This window comes from Pleurodeles waltl, chromosome 9, assembly GCF_031143425.1.
Source record: "Pleurodeles waltl isolate 20211129_DDA chromosome 9, aPleWal1.hap1.20221129, whole genome shotgun sequence".
In the NCBI taxonomy this organism is placed as follows: Eukaryota; Metazoa; Chordata; class Amphibia; order Caudata; family Salamandridae; genus Pleurodeles; species Pleurodeles waltl.
In genome coordinates, this window is record NC_090448.1 from 1,009,172,328 (window position 1) to 1,009,194,242 (window position 21,915).

The following is a 21,915-nucleotide window of genomic DNA, read 5'->3' on the forward strand; positions in this document are numbered from 1 at the left end:
CTACCAGGGGGTTGAGGTCAGGTTAAACTAGTGACTTTTGGATTTTAATTTCACTAGTTGGTGTTACTCCTTCAGGTGTGTGACCAAAACAAATAATAATCCATGTTGTCACAATATGTATGTAGAGTTAAGTACAGTTTTACTATCCTTAACTACACATAAATGTACCTTGATGATACACGCATCATCAAGGCACATACATGTGCAATTAAATACAGTAAATCCTTACTTACCTATATGCATGTGCCTTTGCAATATTCTGCTCATCCATATTTTTGCCTCACAATATTTGTGCTCCTCAATATTCTGACACACAACTGTGCTCATTTGGTCGGTTTCAATAACAGTTTAGCTAACAGGATGGAACCATAAATGCTAGCCAGCACTACTGTGATGCTGGTGAGCTTGATTTTGACTTAGAGCATGTCTTCCTCACAAACCAAGGGTTAGTCAGCGTAAAGGGGACCCCATGCCTTACCCAAACATACAGTCTCCTGGCATATGATGAATCACGTGTATGGTAAAGCTACTCACTCAGTTGTCATTGTACTTTGACCCTCTTGGTTAATGTTGTTAAGATTCTTGTAAGAAGGCTGTATGAGCCCCCTCACATTAATGAAAAGAGTGTATTTTATACCGTTTCCCAACTGTCTTTATGTTTGGACATTACAAGAAAACATGTTTAGTTAGAGTACAGGCAATTGGTATCTAACCTGAGCTAACCACAGGGTAAATTCACTCCCTTTTTTCCATCAACGTTTTTGTAATGTCTCTTGTGCATTTCCTGCTCCTTGTGAAATTAGTTCTATCCCATGTACTTTGGCACATCCTCACCTGCATCAACCAAACCGAAACCTCCCAACCCCAGGACAGTGAAAGATTTATCATCTGTCCAAACATTAAACTTAAATTTACAACTCGTGAACTCCTCACCATCATCCCTTGTGACACAGAAGAGAAGGGGGGTATTCTGCTTCGAGGAAGGGTCATCGTTCTTACCCGCAGCCCATTCCCTTACACTGCATGTACTCATGGACCCATTATATAGATGGTCCCCTTATCATAGGAGGAGCCACTTCACCGGTCAGCCCTGCCCATCGCTATCACCCTGAAGTGCATTTGGTATGTTGTGTTTAATGTAGTCGCCACTGTGACTCCCAGCCTCGTGTTATTTTTCACCGTGAAGTTTAGCAAATCTCCATTAGAGGGGGCGTGTTCCGGCCACGGAGTTTGATGGCTGCCTGATTCCTTCGCTCCACGAGGTGGCTGGGCCGGGCCACGCGCAGGAGCGCAGCGGGGACACCAACGCCCCTCCCCCCCCAGGGGTGTGCAGCCGTTTTGACGGTGTCGGGCGGGCAGCGCCACCTTCGAGGAGCATCGCGGAGCAGGGGCTCCAGAGAAATCGATGCAGAGTCGCGGCAGCCCGGGAGAGGACCTGGAACAGCGGGCTCTGGTAGCACCGAGACCCGACGCCATTACAGTTTTGTGGCGAGACCCGGGAGCGGCGGTGACACCCTGGTGTCCTCTCCTACCTGAACCCCTAATCATCACATCCCCCGCCAACGTGCCGATGGGCCCCTTCTCCATCTGACTACTGGGGAGCTGCGCGAGGCGGGGGCAGGGAGACAGCTCCGTGGGCCCAGAGCTCCGGAGTAACGACGCCCTGAGGCTTGGGGCCAGCCCTAAGCAGATGAAGAGGACACAACCATCCCCCCACAAGAGGAGGGGGCAATGAGCACTGGTAGGAGCCTCCCGAGGGGCTGGGGGCCCTAAGGAAGAATAGGGGAGAAGTGGGAGACGAGACTTTGCCTTTTTCTCCCACTGGGAGCCTCCCTACTTCCCCCTGTACACACCTGCCCCCTTCCCATCCTCCCCCTTCCCATGCACTCAGCTGATTAGGAGGAGTGAATCTGTGACATATCTGGGGCCACGACGGAGTCCGAAGAGACCGGTCAGTCTGCTTACTACTTCTTATGCACTACTATTGCCCGTACTGGCATACCCACTGGGCATTGGTTGCAAAGTGAGGTGGGCACCTGTGCTACGCTTGCTTCAGAGACCTACAGGGGCCGGACCCCACCATGATAAAAAAGAGCCCGGCACCCCCTCACCCTCTGGAGTGCCCTTTTCCACCATATCCCCTCCGGTCTGCAGTTTTCTCACACTGCTGAAGTGCGGGTGACGCAACAGCGCCCGAGGGGACCGAACCATCCATCGGCCAAACCACGACGAGGTTGAGGATCCTTCCAGCTTATCCCCCATTATATCCCCCAAACATACCCCGTCCACGCGAAGTGGGACCAACCACAGCACTGGGAGGGGGCCTCTGATACTTCTGGTCCCCCACCCAACCCCCCTAACCGTTTATCATCAAGTCCCACGACGACAACCGGAGATGCCAGGCGGTCGGTCGTCCCACAAGAATACTGGCAAGCCGGCGAGACAGTTACTTTTCTCTGAGGCCTTACTCCAGGTGAAGGGGGCTCTCCCGCAGACAGCGACGCAGCCCTCTACCACACATCAAGAGATGGCGAACCCAGCTCAGGAGCCCACAATGGACCGTATCCTTCAGGAAATCTCAGCAGTTGGCCGTAGACTGGAGGGAATGGATAACGCAATGGTTTCAATGGCGGTGGAAACTAAATCTATCCTTACGGAAATTGCAAGCTTTCAGACACGCGTCCTGGGATTAGAACAACGAGTGTCGAAAGTAGAGGCCCACGCTTCTTCCTTCCAGGACAGAGATCAGGAACTCCTCTTCCTTAGTAGCAAATTAACGGACTTGGAAGACAGAAGCGAAAGAGACAATGCTCGTTTCATAGGATTTCCTGAAAACATTGAGGGGGAGGACCTTGATAGATTCCTACAAGACACTCTGCCCAGTCTGACCGACACTGTCTTCAACCCACCTCTGGAGTTTCAAAGAGCCCATAGACTGGGCCCCCGGAGAACCAGTACGGACGCTCGCCCCTGACTGATCATAGCCTGCCTTCTTTGCCATACACAAGTCCGTCAACTCATACAGAAAGCACGTACTCAAGGCCCTTGTCAGCTAGACGGATACACAATTCGAATATCGGCAGATTTCTCCAAGGAAACCAGCGATCGGCGTAGGGCATTCTTGGCCCTCCGCCCACGATTGCACCAGCTGGAAGTGAAGTACGGCCTGTTCGACCCAGCGAGAATGTGGATAACTAAAAACGGCATATCCAAGACTTATACAACCCGGAAGACTTGCGTTCCTTCTTGGATGGTTTGTCCCTCACAGACTCTTCCACCTTGACTCCACACCGAGATATGATGGCTACAGATCAGAACACTCCCTCACAAGACCCTGCCCCAGGGGGCGAGACTGGAGAGACTCCTTCACAGCCACGACGATAGGGGACAGGTGCTGCATGCGGTGGTGCTCCATACACAGGTAGCGGGTTGAGACAAATCCTGCTCCCCTTTTGCGGGAGACCACCTGAACCTGCCCTATCCTTTGGGACAGTTGGAACTGAGAACGATGATTTCTCCTGTGGCCTGAAACAGCGGACCCTCTACTGACCCGTTGACTGATAGAGTACAGCTCTTTTCACTCTTATATATTGTTAACGTTTTTTTCTCCTTATCACACCCTTGTTATTATGGCCAAGCAAAGTTTTTTGTATTCACCAAATGAGGGTCAAGCAGAATTGACTCGGGTAATTTGATGAAGACTGCTTACGCCATGTTGGGTCTGACAACGTGGGACAACTCACGCTCCTTAAGCCTTATGACCCTGCAATGGCTTTAACGATATAGCTGTTAATACAGTGGGGAATACTGTGCAGATTGATTATTTCCTATGGTCATGTCACCGTTTTCCTACAGCCCCTGTGCTGTTTTTCATCTCTTCTCTCTCTTTAAACTTAGGCAGAGCTACTTGTGTCTTACCCCGCCACTCCCCCCGCCCCTCACCCACGCCACCAGTGAGCCTATCTCCTGGCAGTGCAACGCTGCGTTGTCTTACCCCCACCTCCTTCCCCCTCTCCCCCCACTCGCCAGGGTACATCAAGCCAAACAATACCTTCTTGCGACGCATCCCCCCCCGGGGGAACCCGACACCGGGACTATGGGAAACTGGTACCAATGGACAAAGCAGCCCTGCGCTGCGCCTCCGCCCCTGGCCGCGTTCCGGCCGGCCTTGCCTCGCGCTAGGACTAGGGCGATCCGGGTATAGACTCGCAGATTAAAGTTTAGGATTACTGGGGCTTTGGTTTGCTCCACTCTCCTTCTCCTCCCTCTTCCTACCTTACTTCTTCCCTTGTTTTTTCTTATCTTTATCTTCCCTTCTATCTTTTCTTATTTTTCATTTCCTATTCCCTATCTTTTCTTTTTTTTTCTCCCTCCCCCTTCGCATATCTTTTCTGCGTCATTATTTCCTTCCTCACGCTCACTTCACCCCCCCTTCTCCGGTGTCTCCCCCCTATTTCATCCCTTTTTCCTTTTCACTATCCCCCTCCATATTCTCCCGACTCTCCCACACGCCACTTCACCCTATATTATACGACCTTCCACGTTGTCTATACTTTGCCCCTTGCCCTCCTGCTCTCTCTCTCTATATACCTCTCTCTCCTCCGCCCCTCATAGCTTCCTCCCACGGCTGGACACGCGCCTACCCTGCCTGCCCCGTTATGGATTGCCTCTTGGAACGTTAATGGTCTTACCCACTTCATTAAAGGAAGAAAATACTTTCGTACCTTAATACCAAATGAGTGGACCTAGCCCTCCTCCAGGAAATTCACCTGACTAAACTTGAATCTGATAAACTATGAAGGGACTGGGTAGGGGCCGCGCTATCCAGCTGTAGCATTCCCCCGCTGGAGGATCAGAGTACAGCGCCAAGGATATGTGCGACTACGATCATATTGCGAAGAAGCCTGCCCTTCACAGTTACCAAATCATGGGCTGATCCGGAGGGACGATACGAATTTGCCAAACTAAAGCTGGGAGGCGCCTCGCTCTGCGTGGGATCAGTCTACGCACCAATAGGCCCCAAGAGGCAATTGTTCTTCCGCATCAACCGTCTCCTAACAGAGATCGGAGCAACACAGTACGTCATTGGCAGGGACTGGAACCTGACCCGAGATGCCGTACTAGACAGGACAGGGCCTTTGGACACTATCAATAATGGAGATAGGGCCTTGCAGCACAACGTAATGCATGACAACGGCCTGGTGGAACCGTGGCCGCTGATGCACCCAAGTGATAGAGTGTATACTTTTTTATCCCCGGTTCACTGCACCCAGTCCCGACTGGACTATTTTCTCATTTCGCACAACCTCGTAGCACAAACCCAGGATTCTCGCATACTGAGTGGGGGCCTGTTATTAACCCTTCAGTTAGGCATAGTGTCCCCAGGCCGCAAACCGTGGCGCTTCGCTACCCAACACTACCGAACCCCTCAGGGGAAGGTGCAGCTGCAAGCACACACATCCACATATATCCTGGACAATCTTGGGTCAGTGACATCCAAAAGGATACTCTGGGCCGCGGTCAAGGCAATGATACGGGGTCAGATGATGCACGATGCCACACTGGCAAATAAAGAAAGGGCGGAGCGACAAACGACCTTGGAGGCCGATATTAGAAGCCTAACGCAACGCTACACAACCCATCCCTCCCTTCCCACCCGCAGAGACCTGGAGAGGGCCCGTATGGCTCTGAACAAACTTTTTACTTCTCAGGCGGAATATGCGCTGCAGCGCCTGCAGGGACGTTATTATGAGCAAGGGGAGAAGGCCGGACGCCTCCTGGCCGCACAACTCCATCAAAGTGCATCGGCCCTAGCCATACCGGCTATCAGGGCTCAGTCGGGAGAGACTCTCACACACCCGCAGAACATAGTGGACAAATTTGCAACCTCCTACCGCCACCTCTATACCTCGGAATTACAGTCCTCCCACGCCCAAATAGAGGCTTTTCTCAGTACTGTCACCTTGCCCTCCCTTTCCGATGAAGGCCGAGAACTGCTAGGGGGGGACATTACCCGCCAAGAAATCCTACAGGTTGTCTCCGGTCTCCCGTATCACAAATCACCAGGTGATCACCTGCGGAATTCTATAAATGGGGAGGGGAGGAGACGCTTGATGTTCTACACGGAGCGCTGGACGAAGCCTGTCAGACTAACTCGCTGGGTGCGATATCCAACTCCGCCGTCATCGCTGTTATACCAAAACCGGGCCGGGACCCTTTGCTCTGCGGCAGCTACCGGCCAATATCCCTCTTGAATGGTGATATTAAAATATTGGCCAGTGTTTTAGCGGCCTGTTTACGCAGGGTCATTCCGGCCCTTATACATCAGTCGCAGGTCGGCTTTGTGCCGGGCCGCAGCTCACGAAATCACCTTTGTACATTGTGCCATTCCCTCTGGGGTGTCCGGAATATGCCTGAGGCCACCTTAGCACTGTCCCTCGACGCCGAAAAAGTGTTTGACCATATAGAATGGCCATACCTTTTCGCAACATTAACAAAATTTGGTCTGGGCAATCGATTTATTTCCAAAGTACGTCCAACCCACTGCACGGGTCAATTATGGAGGCTTCCTCTCAGACCCTTTCCCTGTCGGCAGAGGAACAAGGCAAGGCTGCCCGCTCTCCCCCCTTCTGTTTCTATTAGCACTGGAGCCGCTGGCGGCTATGATTCGCGTATCCCCTGGGATAGCCGGCATCCCACTGCCGGGCGACGTCACCTCTAAACTCTACCTGTATGCTAACGATATCCTGCTTACCTTAACTGACCTGGATCGCCGACTGCCTGACCTTATGGCAATCATAGAGAACTTCGCTCCCCTTTCAGGATATCGGGTAAACTGGGAAAAGAGCGAAGTCCTCCCGCTTCGCGAGAGATGACAAAATCAGCAATTTCGGGCATCCCCTTCCACTGTACTCCGAAGCGTCTTAAATACCTGGGGATCCTGGTCAACCGCGGCCTGAAACGCATGACGGCGAACAATCTAGACCCTCTCATGACCCGAATGAGACTCGATTTTGACAAATGGACGCAACTTGGCCTCTCCATGTGGGGCAGGCTGCAGGCGGTGCGCATGGTCACAGTCCCGCGTTTCACATACATAATGGGCCTTCTCCCCCTTCAGATACCTTTATCCGCCTTCAGGGCCTTTGTATGGGGAACTACACGCCCCGCTTAGCATCGGCCAAGCTCATAGCACGCAGGTCACACGGCGGAATGGGACTTCCTTCAGTGGAACACTATGCTCTAGACCTGCATCTATCACCAATGGCTGCCACTCTGAATAGTCCTGCAGAATCGCCCCAATGGATGTCAGTGAAGCGGGAATTGGTCTCCCACAAGGGAGGCCTTAATGGACTCTACCCCAGATCCACTGTCCCCCCACGAAGACCCAAACCCGATCCTGAAGGCAACGAGCGTAGCATGGAAGAGGGCCCATTGTCTTTTAGGAGTTCACCCCTCCCTCCATGCCCAGGCTCCCCTATGGCATAAAATAGTATACACGTGGGGGGGTGCGGCCCTGAACTGGTCACATTGCAGGCGGTGCGCATGGTCACAGTCCCGTGTTTCACATACGTATTGGGCCTTGTCCCCCTTCAGATACCTTTATCCGCGTTGAGGTCGGTTGACACTGTGGGGGGGTGCGGCCCTGAACTGGTCACATTGGAGAGACGCCGGTATAACTAGCCTAGACCAGATATTGGAGACCAGCAGGCTCAAACCCTTCACTAGTCTTGTAGAGGAATTCCATCCCCTCCCCACGCAGAAATGGAAATACTTACAACTCCAGAACTATATGTGTGAAAATCCTGACATTATCCATTGGGGACTGCAACCCTCACCCATAACTGCCTACCTGAAGACATGGGGGAAACATAAAGGCGTCATGGCTGGCCTGTATGAAGTTCTTGTCAGCCACCTATTCTCTCAACCTGTCTTGGACAAGCTACACCTGCAATGGCAAATCCGTCTTCAGCTGACCTTTGAGGAGGAGGACTGGGCAGACACGGTGGAAGCGTTGGACAGAGGGACCCACGAGGCTCGCCTAAAGTTCTGCCTTTTCAAGATTCTACATGATTGGTACTGGAGCCCGATGAAGTTATATACGGCCGGCCTCCTCCCGCATGCGTCGTGCTGGCGCTGTACCGAACCGCGTTGTGACCTGCTTCACGTGCTTAGCAGTTGCCCATCAGTGCAACCCTTATGGAAAGCGGTGGAGCATGCTCTGGCTGACTCTATGCTACTCCCAACCACCCTGCCCCCTGCGCTGCTCATGCTACATGATATGAATTCTGTCCCAGCCTTATCACGACTACAAAAAAGACTCTTACACACAGCCTTGGCAACCGCAAAAATATGCATCCAGCGACACTGGAGGTCCGCGACGCCACCCATGCCCGAGGAATGGACTGTGGCTATGTTTAACATTGCCGCGCATGAGAGAGTCATCTATAATCTTCAAGACCAGGCCGCCATCTTTGCACAGGTATGGGCCCCCTTCCTTCCTCCCTGATGTTTTATCGACCGCATAGCCAGTGCTGCTGCTCACCAGCCGGCCCCATGCATATGCCTTCTCTTTCCCCTACTGCCCTCCCCCTTACATCCTCCCCCACCAACACTCCCCCCCTTTCCTATTTTCCTATTCTATTTCATCTCATATTAACCCCCCCCTTGGTTTTTCTAGCCCTGGGAGCACTACACCTGATTAGATCTTGCACCACCTCCCACACCCCCTCCCTACTCCATCCCTCCTGTCTGCCTATTTACTCTTAGTTGTCCCTCCATCCCCTCCCCTCCCCTCTCCGACACCAGGTACTCTCCCCCTCTCCTACTTATCCAATCCCTTTTTTTTTGCCTCTACTTCCCTTCTCGTTTTCCTTCTCTTATCTTTCTCTTTCTTCTTTCTTTTCTTTTCCTCTCCATTCCCTCCACTCTCATCTCTCCCCGTTCCTTCTTCTTTGTATCATTTCTCATATCCTTTTCCTTTCCTCCCCTCTCTCCCTACCTCTTGTTTAACACTCTAAGACATGGACATGTCATTCTTATACCATCCTTGCCACCGCACCCCTTACTATTGCAAGACCCGATTAATAGGGAACAACTTCTATTATTCCCACTTAAGCAGTCTCGGACATTCCCCGCTACCACCAGAAAATCACAACTATGACGGATGCAAACCTATCTTACTAATCCAATCAATCCAGGGAGAAGATGATAAACGGAGACGCTATGTTCAAAAGGGGCAGACAAACAAACTCCGGAACATTATCCGAAACCGTCAGTTGACTCTTCCTACCCGCCTCCCCTTCCCCCTCTCTCTCTATCAGCAGACATCTGGAAGATCCACATTCCTCTGTTCATCTCTACCCCTCCCCCCTCCCATCTATCCCCATCCCCTCATTCCCAATCCCCTTCCCCCCTCCCTCTCAGTACGTGTTGGTATTTCCTGATTTGTTGATTTATGGCGATTGCCTCTGATGTCATTATTGTTATTATTGCTATTGGAAGTATCATCTCTGTCATTATCACTATTGTTCCCACTCACTGCCCTTTTCTGTTGATCTCTATTGCTATTTTTCCGCCCTCCCCTCCCCTCTTTTCTTCCTCCCCCCCAAAAAAAAATGTTAGAATCCATGATCATTGATATGTGTGCCACGTACCTATAGATATATCTTAGATGACACCTTTGTGCTCCCCTAAGAACATGTTATTCTTGAATCGCTGTTTTATAAGTTAATTCATGTGGACTAACTTTTCTTTTTGCCTTTTTGCCTCGTAAGGTTGTAATATGTCACATTGTAATTGCTTAGCATGTTTCTTGCTGTTAAATGCAATAAAAAACTACAGCACAAAACTCCATTAGACAGTTTATAGTAATTACAAAATATAAAGGAGCTGGGGAACAAAGAGGAACAACAGACCTGGTGAGTATAGTCAACAACTGTGTCTCACAGTTCTAAAGAGTTATCAAGTCAAAGCAAGTCCTCTGCCATCTGAGGTGTAATGGTCGTTATCCCTCCCTGGCGTTTATAATGATGTTTCTCCGTCAACCCATCCCTGTCTAATTCTTTGGCAGTAGATATTTTCTGTGGATGTTGGAATGATGTTGCCACCATTCTTGTTGCCGTCTTGGGCCTTTGATGGAGAGGGTGCAATAAGGCTTTTGGAGCATTGATGTCAAGACGGAAGATTTCTTAGATGCTTGGAGCTTGAGGTTTCAGTTGCTGCCAGAAATCCTTTTTGCGTGTAGTTTCATACTCCTCCTACAAGTCCTATGCTTCTTGTGGGTCTGTGAAAAAGTAGGAGCCTTGGTTTGCCATGATTTTTAGTTTACCTGGGAACATAAGGGTGAATATCAGCCCCCATCTCTTAGCTGGTGTTTTACTCCAGTGAAGGAGATGCAGCGTTGTTGCATAGCCAGCGAATAGTCTGGAAAAATCATCAATTTGCATTTGTACACTTTGTTTGGTCCAGATTTCATGGCTGCTTAGAAAATAGTGTCTTTATACTGAAAGTTTAGTTGTTTCTCCACTATCAGCCTGTGGGGATTACCTAGCAGCAACCATCAAACATCATTCTGGTGGTGGTGAAGAAGTAGGTAGGCCCTGTGAAGCTACTTTCCTCAAATGCCACCTATCCATGACTTGTGTCGTGCTGTGACCCTCCGTGCCTGCCAGCAAGCCAATACTACAATTCGTATGTTACTGCATCTTGCACATCCTTCTCCCTCCCCTCCCTGAATTGGATCTGATCGGTAAGCTTCTGGATCTGTTTCAGTAATTTCATCATTTTGGGTTGGATCTCCTGCCGAAAGTATGTGTTTTGATGCACTCTTTCTTGACTGGTCCCCTCTAAGCTGCATGTTCACTGCAACCAAGTTCACCGTAGCTTCCAGTGCATTTCTCATCTCAGTTATAACCTCTGGGGTCTTGTACAGTTTATATGGTGCTGAGGTCACCGCACCAAGCTGAGACCAAGTCTCTGTATATGTGTGGTTACTTACTCCAGAACAAACCTCCCCCATCCGCACCTATTTCATGTGCAGAGATTTTCATTTGGGCTTAGATTTCCCATTTGTCCAATAATAGGGGACTACTTGAAAAGGGCCCACCTGCATGAGCTCAAGAGTCTCTTCATCGCTCTTGTTCCTCAGTAGAGAACTGTCAATATTTGGCCTCTAGTGGAGAATACTATCTCAGCCCCACCTGTTTTCACTGCATGGCTGCTAAAGGGCATCAGGGACTGGACTACCTTCTCCTGTAGTTCACCTGGGAAAAACCAACCCTCTGGGGATATGGGAGGAATGAGCAGACGATCCAATATATTGATCCAGAAGGGCCTACATTAAGGTCTGGAGACTCCCAAGTCCTCAGCTAACCTATGAATAGCCAGAGCATTTAGAGTCTCTCTACTCGTTTCCAGGTGCAATGACTGGGGCCACCAGGGGCACTTTGTGGGCCATGACTCCTTCAGTTGGCCTCACCCTTTAAGCCAGTCTGTAGTGTACTGTTTTCTTTTGCTGCAGTCCATCCACAGTCCCAACATCTTCAGTAGCACCATCCCAGTATTTCTTCACGGCTCGCAGCCTAATGTTTTGCTGCTTTGAGTGCAGGGACCATTAAAGCTTACGGGGTGTTCCTGGCCCACCATTTTGTTGGAGGCATATTGATCCATAGCTGCAGCTGCTGTTCAGCTTAGAATGGGTTCAGGGTGAGGCCCATCAATGCTACCAGACCGCTTCCCAATATATGGCCCTAGGGCATAAATCAGCCATGGAGAACTGGAGGCCTCATGACCCACCTATTTTCTGCCTTTTCTTAGCCCTGATCGCCACACAGTCCTGGACACCATGTAGCAGTCCCACCCCAATGTCTCTGCAGGACCACACAGGACTTCACTGACATGGCCATGTGTTATGTTGCACACCGAGAGGGTAAACACAAGGATTCAAAACACTCTTTGTTGCCCCTGCTTTAGTGTATGTATTGTCCTTTTGCTTGGGCTGCTACATGGCTCATGAAGACCCTAAGACAGTGTCATTAGTCACCTACACCCTATTCAGTTGGTGAGGGTGTATTTCTTCCAAGAGGCCAGGAGGTGTTGCACACTTGCTGTCTGTTATCCCACGCTCCAGTTGTTCCCCCATCTCCTTTCCCTCGTGTCAAATCCACCTCCATCCAGCTTAGATCTAACTAGTGACATTGGTGCTCTGCACCACAGATGCACAATGGTGCAACGCTTTTCCTGCTGGTAGGGTCCTGGTTGTGTTCACCCTCAGCTTCAGCTTTCCTGCCCAACCATGCCCCCTAAGGCTTGTGGCCAATCGGATGTCATTGGATAATCGGTCACATGCTGGGAGCTCTACCGACGTATGGCCGCCATGTTGCACGGTGAAGCCATGCCCTGAAACCCCTTAGAACAAGTAGTAGCTATTCTTTTCTCTTCCAAATTAGGTGTTGAGGTTTAGACTGTCATACCTGCATCTTTAATGTATACGCTGAACAAAAGAGGGGCCATTACACAGTACTGTGTTTCTCTGGAGGCTATTCTAAATTCATCATTGCACTCACCCATTATCAGGTTTGGTCAGGCAGGCTTTGCAGGTCACCATTCATTTAACATCCTATCGCTTCTTAAAGGCAATCAGAGGCTTTGTAACATGGCAAATGGGATATCCATGTTGGCAAACGGGAATTCCATGTTGGGACGAGGTATATCTTTGCTAAACTCTAGATATGGCACAAGGTTGTAATGTTTCTATGTAAGTACTCTCTAGTTATTTGAGGCGATTAGCTCTGAAGCAGCTACCAGTTGCTCAATGGTCACGTAATCCTTATTTGGTTTTTGTACTGCAAGATACGTAGCAAGAAGCTCACGGCCATTCGCCAACCTTTAAAGACTTAGGGCAATATGTACGAACACATTTTCCCATTGACACAGAATGGGAAAAACCCTTTGATACATCTGGCCCTTAAATACCAGCAGATGTGAATGTGTTTCTGCTACAATGCTAATGTTTCACATGAGCATATTGCATCTTAGTAATGCATGAAGTATGAATATTCAGCTCTAAACCTCATCAGGCATCCACGTGCAAGTGTACCTTTATGAGTAAATGACTTGTGGAAATATTCTATTTTCAACTTCGTTTATCACAAACCACAAAATAAATATAGATGAATACAGTTAAAATGATAAAAAAAATATATACACTAAAATGTCTAAAGAAATAAATACCTCATAACCCGAAGCAACCCTCACAAATGAGGCCAGTGCACACTGGCTCCGAGTCTGACTCAGGAACAGGCAGTGAGGAGGTAGTTGGCTGCAGATTTCTTTTGAATGAAGTAACTTTGGGCCTGATAATAAGCATGGTTCAATTAGCTATGCTCCTTTTTCCATGTGAGGCAGGGTATAGTCGAGCCATATTTTACCAAAAAATGATGACGATTTTTTCTATAATGTGTTGTGATACATTATTGTCATATAACAGTAAAGTACGTAGGCACAAGACATTCATATCTACTTACGTCATAAAATGAAAGTTGCTTGTTTTACTAGAACATATTAGATAAGCGATAAAGTATCCCCTGCCATAAATTAAAAGGATATTGCAAGTCACGAAGGAGTTCCATAACCATAGAGAGGCCGAAGCTTACGTTATGGAACTCCGAGGTGACCTGCAATATCCTCACCATGTACGACAGGAGGTACTTTATACCATATAATAGAAGGTCACACCATTCCCTTTCCCAAAAACCACTTAAAACCTTGGCGCTAGCTCTTTCATATTAACAGAGAGAGAGAATGTTTGCAAAACATGAATAATAAAAATAGAACTTCTAGTGTAAATTAAACACATCAAAAAACCTGTTAGATATTAGTTGCAAAAACATATTAGAAAGCATTAACTATAAGTCGTTTATAAAAAAAAAAACTGCACTAGATCAATATGTGTAGAAACATGCAGAAATACACTAACTTTTTTATAATTATCTATGGAATACAAAAAAATAACCATGTTTTTTTCTGATAGTCACTGTAAGCTAAAAATAATAGAGAATAAGAAAGAAAAGCAATGTTTATTTTTTTTTGCTTTAAACAACTGCTCTGGGCAGCTTCAGGATTGGCCGCAGGGCAGACGGGGAACCTGTGCCTGCAGCCTGCAGCTGGGGAGACGGAGGAGCGGAGCGGTGCAGCGGCGTGCCGGTAAGTGGTTTCTTTTTTAAAAATTAATTTACCCCTTCCGCGCCCCGTGAGCCGCGACTGCTTATAATATATATTTGTTAGGTGCATGACTCGTATTGGAGTTAATATACCACCCGTCGCGCACCAGTACCTGGTGAAAGCTATGCATGATTTGCCTTCACCGTGCTGACTAGGGTCATTCTGAGTTCCCCGTAAAATCCTCTAGCCCCATTAGCCAACCTTAGCGATGTACCACTCGTGCGGGTGATTGGGGGGTGGTACCCGAGCGGCTCCATGTCACCACTTTCCCATTCCTGAACTTTACATACGATTGCCCTCCTATGTGTGCGCTCATTTAAACTGAAAGACTACAACTCCCATAATGCATTGATCTTTAAAAACTAAGTCGGGGAAAGCGCGCATCGCCAGAGAAATCCGGAGGGGGCAGGAGCCCTGAGCCCAGAGCCCAGTGTCCAATCAGAAGGGCAGGAGCCCTTTAAATTTTCATCGCGCTCCCGCCGTCGCGGGAAAGCGCGCATCGCCAGAGAAATCCGGAGGGGGCAGGAGCCCTGAGCCCAGAGCCCAGTGTCCAATCAGAAGGGCAGGAGCCCTTTAAATTTTCATCGCGCTCCCGCCGTCGCGGGAAAGCGCGCATCGCCAGAGAAATCCGGAGGGGGCAGGAGCCCTGAGCCCAGAGCCCAGTGTCCAATCAGAAGGGCAGGAGCCCTTTAAATTTTCATCGCGCTCCCGCCGTCGCGGGAAAGCGCGCATCGCCAGAGAAATCCGGAGGGGGCAGGAGCCCTGAGCCCAGAGCCCAGTGTCCAATCAGAAGGGCAGGAGCCCTTTAAATTTTCATCGCGCTCCCGCCGTCGCGGGAAAGCGCGCATCGCCAGAGAAATCCGGAGGGGGCAGGAGCCCTGAGCCCAGAGCCCAGTGTCCAATCAGAAGGGCAGGAGCCCTTTAAATTTTCATCGCGCTCCCGCCGCGCGGGACGCGCGCGGGCGGCGCCCGGGCCCGTCCTTGCCCGTCCTTGCCAGGAAGAGCCAGGGAGGGCCACCCCCCTGACATTTTTTAATAGGTAAAGGCTGCCTGAAGGAAGCACCATATGGTGCTGTGGGTGGAGTGAGGCACCCAGAAAGATCTTCAACAGTTCGGAACTCCAACGCCCTAAACAGGTTCCACAGATGCAGGACTTGGGCAGTGGCTGACAACTATCTACCTACCCGGACACCTTTTCAAACAGAGGTGATCAGCCCTTCATGCCTCTTAGATATCTCAGCACTCCCTAACACAAACCTCAGCAGAGCTAAACAGGGTGAGGAAAAGAGAGGGAGAGTGCTCACAGGAAATAGATTGCTAAACTTTTGCACAGGATCTGAGTGTCCTACCAAAACAAGATGGGTAGACGGAAGGGAGGGATACCTTTGGAAGAAGCAGGCAATAACAAGACCTTAGACGGCTTCCTCCAAAAAGCGGTAGGGGCACTAGAAAAAGAAATTGAACTGGTCGAGCGCCGTCTAACTGCTCCCCCATCCTTCTTTTCACCAGCTTCCCAGCCCCCCTCTGCAGAACCACCAGCACCAACCACCCTCACAATTCAAACACTCAACGCAGAACCCTTGGACAGAACCATACATTCTTCGGGATCTACCCAGCCTACGCCAATCAGGCCTACACCCTCCCCAAATCATGGCACAAAGGGCAAAAGGAAACGGGGGGAGACGAATCTAAAGAACAAACGGGCCCGTGTCCTGGACCCCTCTGTCCATACCGTATCTACCAGACCTAAGGATCATATACCTGCCCAAACTACCAACTTTGGCAACCTGGATATTACTTCTATCACAGACTTTATTAAAGATGAGTTTCTAAAACAACTACATCCTATAACAATCCGTCTATTAGCCATAGAGGAGAAACTCGATGCCCTCATTAAACCCAGCCAACCAATCCCCCCTTCCCCATCGGGTTTGCACTGCCTGCGACAACACCCTATCCTTGGCCCCCCTGTCAATGATGCCAGTAGTCCCCTTCTCCCACCACCTATGGTTCACAAGCCAAAACCACCTTGCTCTGACACACTACATCAACTACCGAAGCTCTCTACACCTAGTCTGGCTAATCTCCCTAAAAAGTGGTACACAAAGAGCGATTCCTCTTACCTAAGGCGGACTGGTGAAATTGCCCCTTCCACAAACACGGGCGCCAAACCCCATAGAACCCACCCAAATATCCCAGTAGATCGGATGCGCAGGGACTCAGGAACTAACATGGGAACTTTACATCTACCACCAGAAGCCTGCCCCTACGTGCTGGTTATTACGAACGTCCCTAAGCTCAAGTCCATCATCCCAGAATCATTCACAGAACTGAAAAACAAGGTTATTCATTGGTTGCATAAACATGCTAGATTCGCATTCCATATGATACCCTCAATATTAATGGTGAGGAGGGTGGGTTGGGTGGGTCCACTCAAAAACCCTGGTACTGGGGACTGTATTGTTATTAACTTTAATGCGCCCTCCCTTGTCGAACAGCTTTCCCTAAATGCATGCCATCCCAACCCCCTAGGGGGGGCCACTTCACTTTGCAGGCTTCAGGCCTTTTACCCCCATAAAACTGCACCAGGCTTCAAGGGGGTGACAATGACATCCAGAGATTTTCCTAGGGCTCAGATGCCAACTGATTTCCAGCCAAGTTGCAATCCTGCCTCGCCCACACTCTCCGAAAACGATTGACTATTACACATGACTTTTCCTAATTCCCGAGGTTCAAGCAACTGGAACAAAAACTATCCTATAGCTGGGAAAAATGAAACTTATAAAACAGGGCAAATCAACTGTGGGGCCGAATATACTCCCATTAGCAACACTAGTGAGTCTACTCTAACTCCCGCTCTCGCCCAGTCAGACTATCTTAAATGTTCTGAAATCCATTTCGGGGGAACAGATAAGGAGCGCAGGGTGATTGAGATTAATTTAGCTACAGACCCACTAGATCACAGCAAACCCGCAGACCCACCTCTACTCCAGGTATTTGATTGGCTTAGGCCACCCCCTGTCCTAGATGGGGCTGGAAGCACCCTAGACACGACTGAGAAGGGCATAATGCTTCCCCACGGTACCCTAGTCCCGAGAGAGAATCCCGTGGCTGAAGCTCCCCATAACAAACCAGATGGCTTAGATATCATCCTCAGTTGGAATATTGCCGGGTTGGAGAGTAAAATGAACAACCCTGAATGGGGAAAATTTATAGACAAACATAAAATATGTCTCTTCCAAGAAACATGGGCGCTGGAGCCTAAATATAGAATCGGTTACAAAAGCTACTGGCTTCCAGCAAATAAGGTGAATTCAGGGAGACCCTCAGGTGGCCTGCTAATATGGCTCAGCTGTTCTCTCAAATGCCAAATTGAACCAATTGATTTGGGCTGCCCTGATCTAATGGGTCTATCAATACCATCTCTTAGAGAGAAACCACTTTTAATAATTAACATCTATAATAGGAGCCTGGGCAATAAATATGAGTCCAACGCACTGACTATTTTAGACAATTTTCTCACCGATAAATCACCCCCTCATTTTATTCTCATTGCCGGAGATTTTAACACCACTTTTGAACCCTACTCGCTGGCCCAGGAACTATATAAAGATGAAGATGCTCATTGGGGCATCCCCCAGCTGGTGTCAAGCAAAAGACCTAAAATCAACAGACTATCACACCAGCTCATGGACATTACACTGGCACACGGCCTCCGGGCTTGCAATGGCCGTTCCCGCTCGGATCTTAACCTTCACCCCACATTTAAACGTGGGTTGCAGAAGAGCCAGATTGATTACATCTTGCTCGACATCCGCCTTTGGGGTCACATGGTCGATATGAACATCACAGAACATGAGGAAAGCGACCATGAACCACTGATTTTATCACTCAGGAACCTACTACCCCTACTTGAAGTCTCCTGCCCCAAGTCCTATAGACAGCAGCTCGCACTGACCAACAACAGGCGAAATGTTAGATGGAAATCCCTGAACACTGACATAACCACTTTGGCAAAAGTGTACAGGCAGCTGGCGGATCATATGGAATATATACTTCAATCCACGAAAGATAGTGGTGGGCTTATAGCAGCCCACACACTATTTTTTAACTCTTTAAAAACTCTACTTACTAAAGAGTCGGCAACAGAGCCTAAACAGAACTCTAACGCAAGATGGTTCAACACTGCATGCAGAGAAGCACAGCATAAGTTGCTGAGAGCCCTAAGAGGTGGCCAGATGGATTATATAAGGGAAGCTAGAAAAGACTACAAAAAGGAACAAGGTAGAGCCCGTAGGAAATGGGATGAATCAAGATGGGTCCTCCTCCTGGAATCTGCTAAAACAAACGACACCACGAAATTTTGGAAATTGGTAGCTGATGCCAGCAATGAACCACACCGTTCGCCTGGTGCCTCAATACTCCCTGCAGAATGGTCCGACCATTTTTCCCAATTATACCTGGGGACCACCGATGCTGCTTCCCGGGATCTGATCCAGATCATGACCTCCGAGACCCCCAAAATTGAATTCACTTTGGCAGATACCAAGGCTGCGATTGCCTCAATAAAAATGGGGAAAGGCCCCCGGCCTTGATAAAATACCAGGAGACCTTTACAAGACGAATCCAGATGTATGGGCCCCATACTTAAACCTCATTTCCAATGAGATAGCTGCTGGAGCACCTGTTCCGAGCTCCTGGTTGGGAGCAGAGATAGTCCCCATTTTTAAGAAAGGCGACCCCTCTAACCCTGCCAACTATCGCCCAATCTCCTTACTCGACAACTTCCAAAAAATCTTTGCAAAGCAAATTTTGTCCTGTCTAGAAGACTGGATTTTAGAAACAAACGCCATCTCTGATCTACAAGCAGGGTTCAGACCATCAGTCAGTACTATAGATCAGGTGCTAAGATTTTTAACAATAAAATGGAAAACTGTAGAAATAGGAAGGGGTAACCTTTACGTAGTTTTTATTGATCTCAGAGCCGCGTTCGACTTGGTCCCCAGAAACCAGTTATGGCTGACGCTAGCCAATATGGGTGTCCCGCATGGCCTTCTGAAACTTATTACCCGCCTACATGAAAATACCTATGCCCAAATCAGGAACGGCAAGAAGGGTGATCTCACAGAACCAGTGGCTATTGAGAGGGGAGTTAGACAGAGGTGCGTTCTGGCCCCAACTCTTTTCCTATTATACATAAACAACTGTATCAAGTACTTAGCAAACTGCACAAATGATTCTCCCAAGCAGGCTGGAACCAAAGTCCCCTGCCTACTCTACGCAGATGACACTATTCTTTTGTCTAAATCACCCATGGGAATTCAAAACTTGGTAAATCAGTTTGGTGTATACTGCAGAAACTATGGATTAGACATAAACCATAAGAAAACTAAACTTATGATATACAGCGCCCCGAACAAGAAGCTCAGCGCAAACATAAAGATGGATTTAACTCCCCTGGAGAGAGTAATGGAATATGACTACTTGGGCATTAGACTATCTGACAAGGGCAGCTGGGAGCCAGCCATAAGGAAAGGGGCACTAACAATTAGCCAAAGATGTGGAGTAATAGGACGCAAAGCTAGCACTGCCACAAGCCCCCCTCTGATCCTTATCTCTGAAATATATAAAGCACAAATCCGTGCTGCGGCCCTATATGGAGCAGAACTTTGGGGATTACACAGACAGATGGATACTCTCCAAACCAAAGAAAATAACTTCCTCAGACACATATCTAGACTGGGGAGGGGCACGCCAATGCTCCCCCTCAGACTGGACCTGGGCTTAAATAGTATCAAAGACATAGCATATCTAAGACCACTCCTGTATTGGATCAGACTATGGAAAACAGACGAACTTGAACCCTACAGGGCAGCAGTTAAAGAACTATTACCACCTCATCACGGATGGGAAAAGGTACGGTGGCTCAGGGAGATGAAAGCGGCATGGACCAAACTGAGTCTATCCCAGTACTGGGAGAACCCCGAGATGATTCCTGGCAGTGCTAAACGCCTGATCAAAGAACATTATTGGGCAAAAATCAACGAGGAATCTCTCGGTTCAAATGGGTCAGGTCGGCTGACAGCAGAATTCCTGCTGGTCAAACACGTTCCCTTCCCTGAAAGCTCCCTGGATCTACCCATACCAGCCCGTGCTCGCTCTCTACTACTCCAGCTCAGGTACGGGACATTGGCGGTCAATAGCTACACGGCTGGTTGGTCGACTAACAGTTCCCCATCGGACAAATGCATAAATTGTCATTTATGCAAGGAAACAGCTGAACACATCCTATTTTTTTGCCCTCTGTACAAAGGTCCCCGAGGGAAGTGGATTATTCCCCTGTGCAGAACACTCCATCCACTATCCCGCAACAGTCTATTCAGAATATGTAAATACGACACTTCCATACTGATAATCAGCGCTGTTTCTAAATATCTGGCAGCAGCATGGAAAATTCGTAATAGGACTATTCTAGATTTTAACTCACTGTTTGAAGAGCTGTCTAGAAAACAGTAAATCAGCATCCTGTTATATCAGCCTTGGGCTCTAATTGTAAACCGCAACTTATTGAGCACAAAAGACCGTATTTCTAAATAAGTGCTACATCGAGTTATTTTAACTAAAGTGTTTTATAAATTTAAAATTATATTTAATTTTATAATTGTCAAGATGCAATTTATTGGATTAATTAACCCAAAAGAACTAATTAACCTAGAGCATCATCTACCTCTGTCTGACTTCTTAAATTTTTAATCAGTTTTACTGTCTGGAGTTTCAATGCCTGATTTTATATAAAGATGTGCCACACAACAGCTTTTACGTTATTATTATTTTATTGTTCAGGGTTATGTACAGGGTAAGATCCAGAGACTATTCCGAGCACCTCTTTCACCCCACCTATTTATGTAATCTTTCTCAGGCAGCTACTGGACCCCTACTTTTTTTACTATTGTTCCTTTTATTGTGTACTGGTTTATGGTTTTTATCTTTCTGTACGTATGTATATATTTTTAAACCTTTTAAATGGCCCAAATTTGGACCGAATAAACTATTGATTGATTGATATATATATGTTATATATCTGTTTACAATCACGTGCCAACTTTTACACTTCTTGGATGTGGTCAAGCGTCAGTTTATGCACTGGCGTAACAAAGGACCCCACAACTCCCGGGCGCCTGAGCTCCAGGGGCCCACCACAGCACACCTGGCACTGGGCACAGACCCTGGCCTGAGAGGTCCTGAGTGGATCCAGGGGGAGGGGAGCCCCCCCCCCCCATATACTTTGCATGGGCGGGGGGCCTCAAGTTTCGTTAGGCCACTGAGTTTATGTAAAACTGCACAACTGCAGTGCAATTTTACTCCAGCATTCTTACTCACTATCCACTGCCATAGATTAAATATTGCAAGAGTACAGATTTTGCATCAGTGGATGCAAAATAGTTTTTTCACTTTCAGATTGGTGTGCAACATTATACTGCATCAATGCAAAATATATCCATCAATCAATCAATCACCGTATTTATAAAGTGTACAACTGCCAACCGGTGTACCAGTGCTACAACACAACAATGGATCAGAGGACCGAAGAATTAATCCCGATCAAAAGGCCAGGGCCTGAGCTGTGACCTAAACAGGCCTTCCTTCACAAGGCAATGAAGCGCTAAAGGAAGCTCTTTCCAGGCCTTGGTG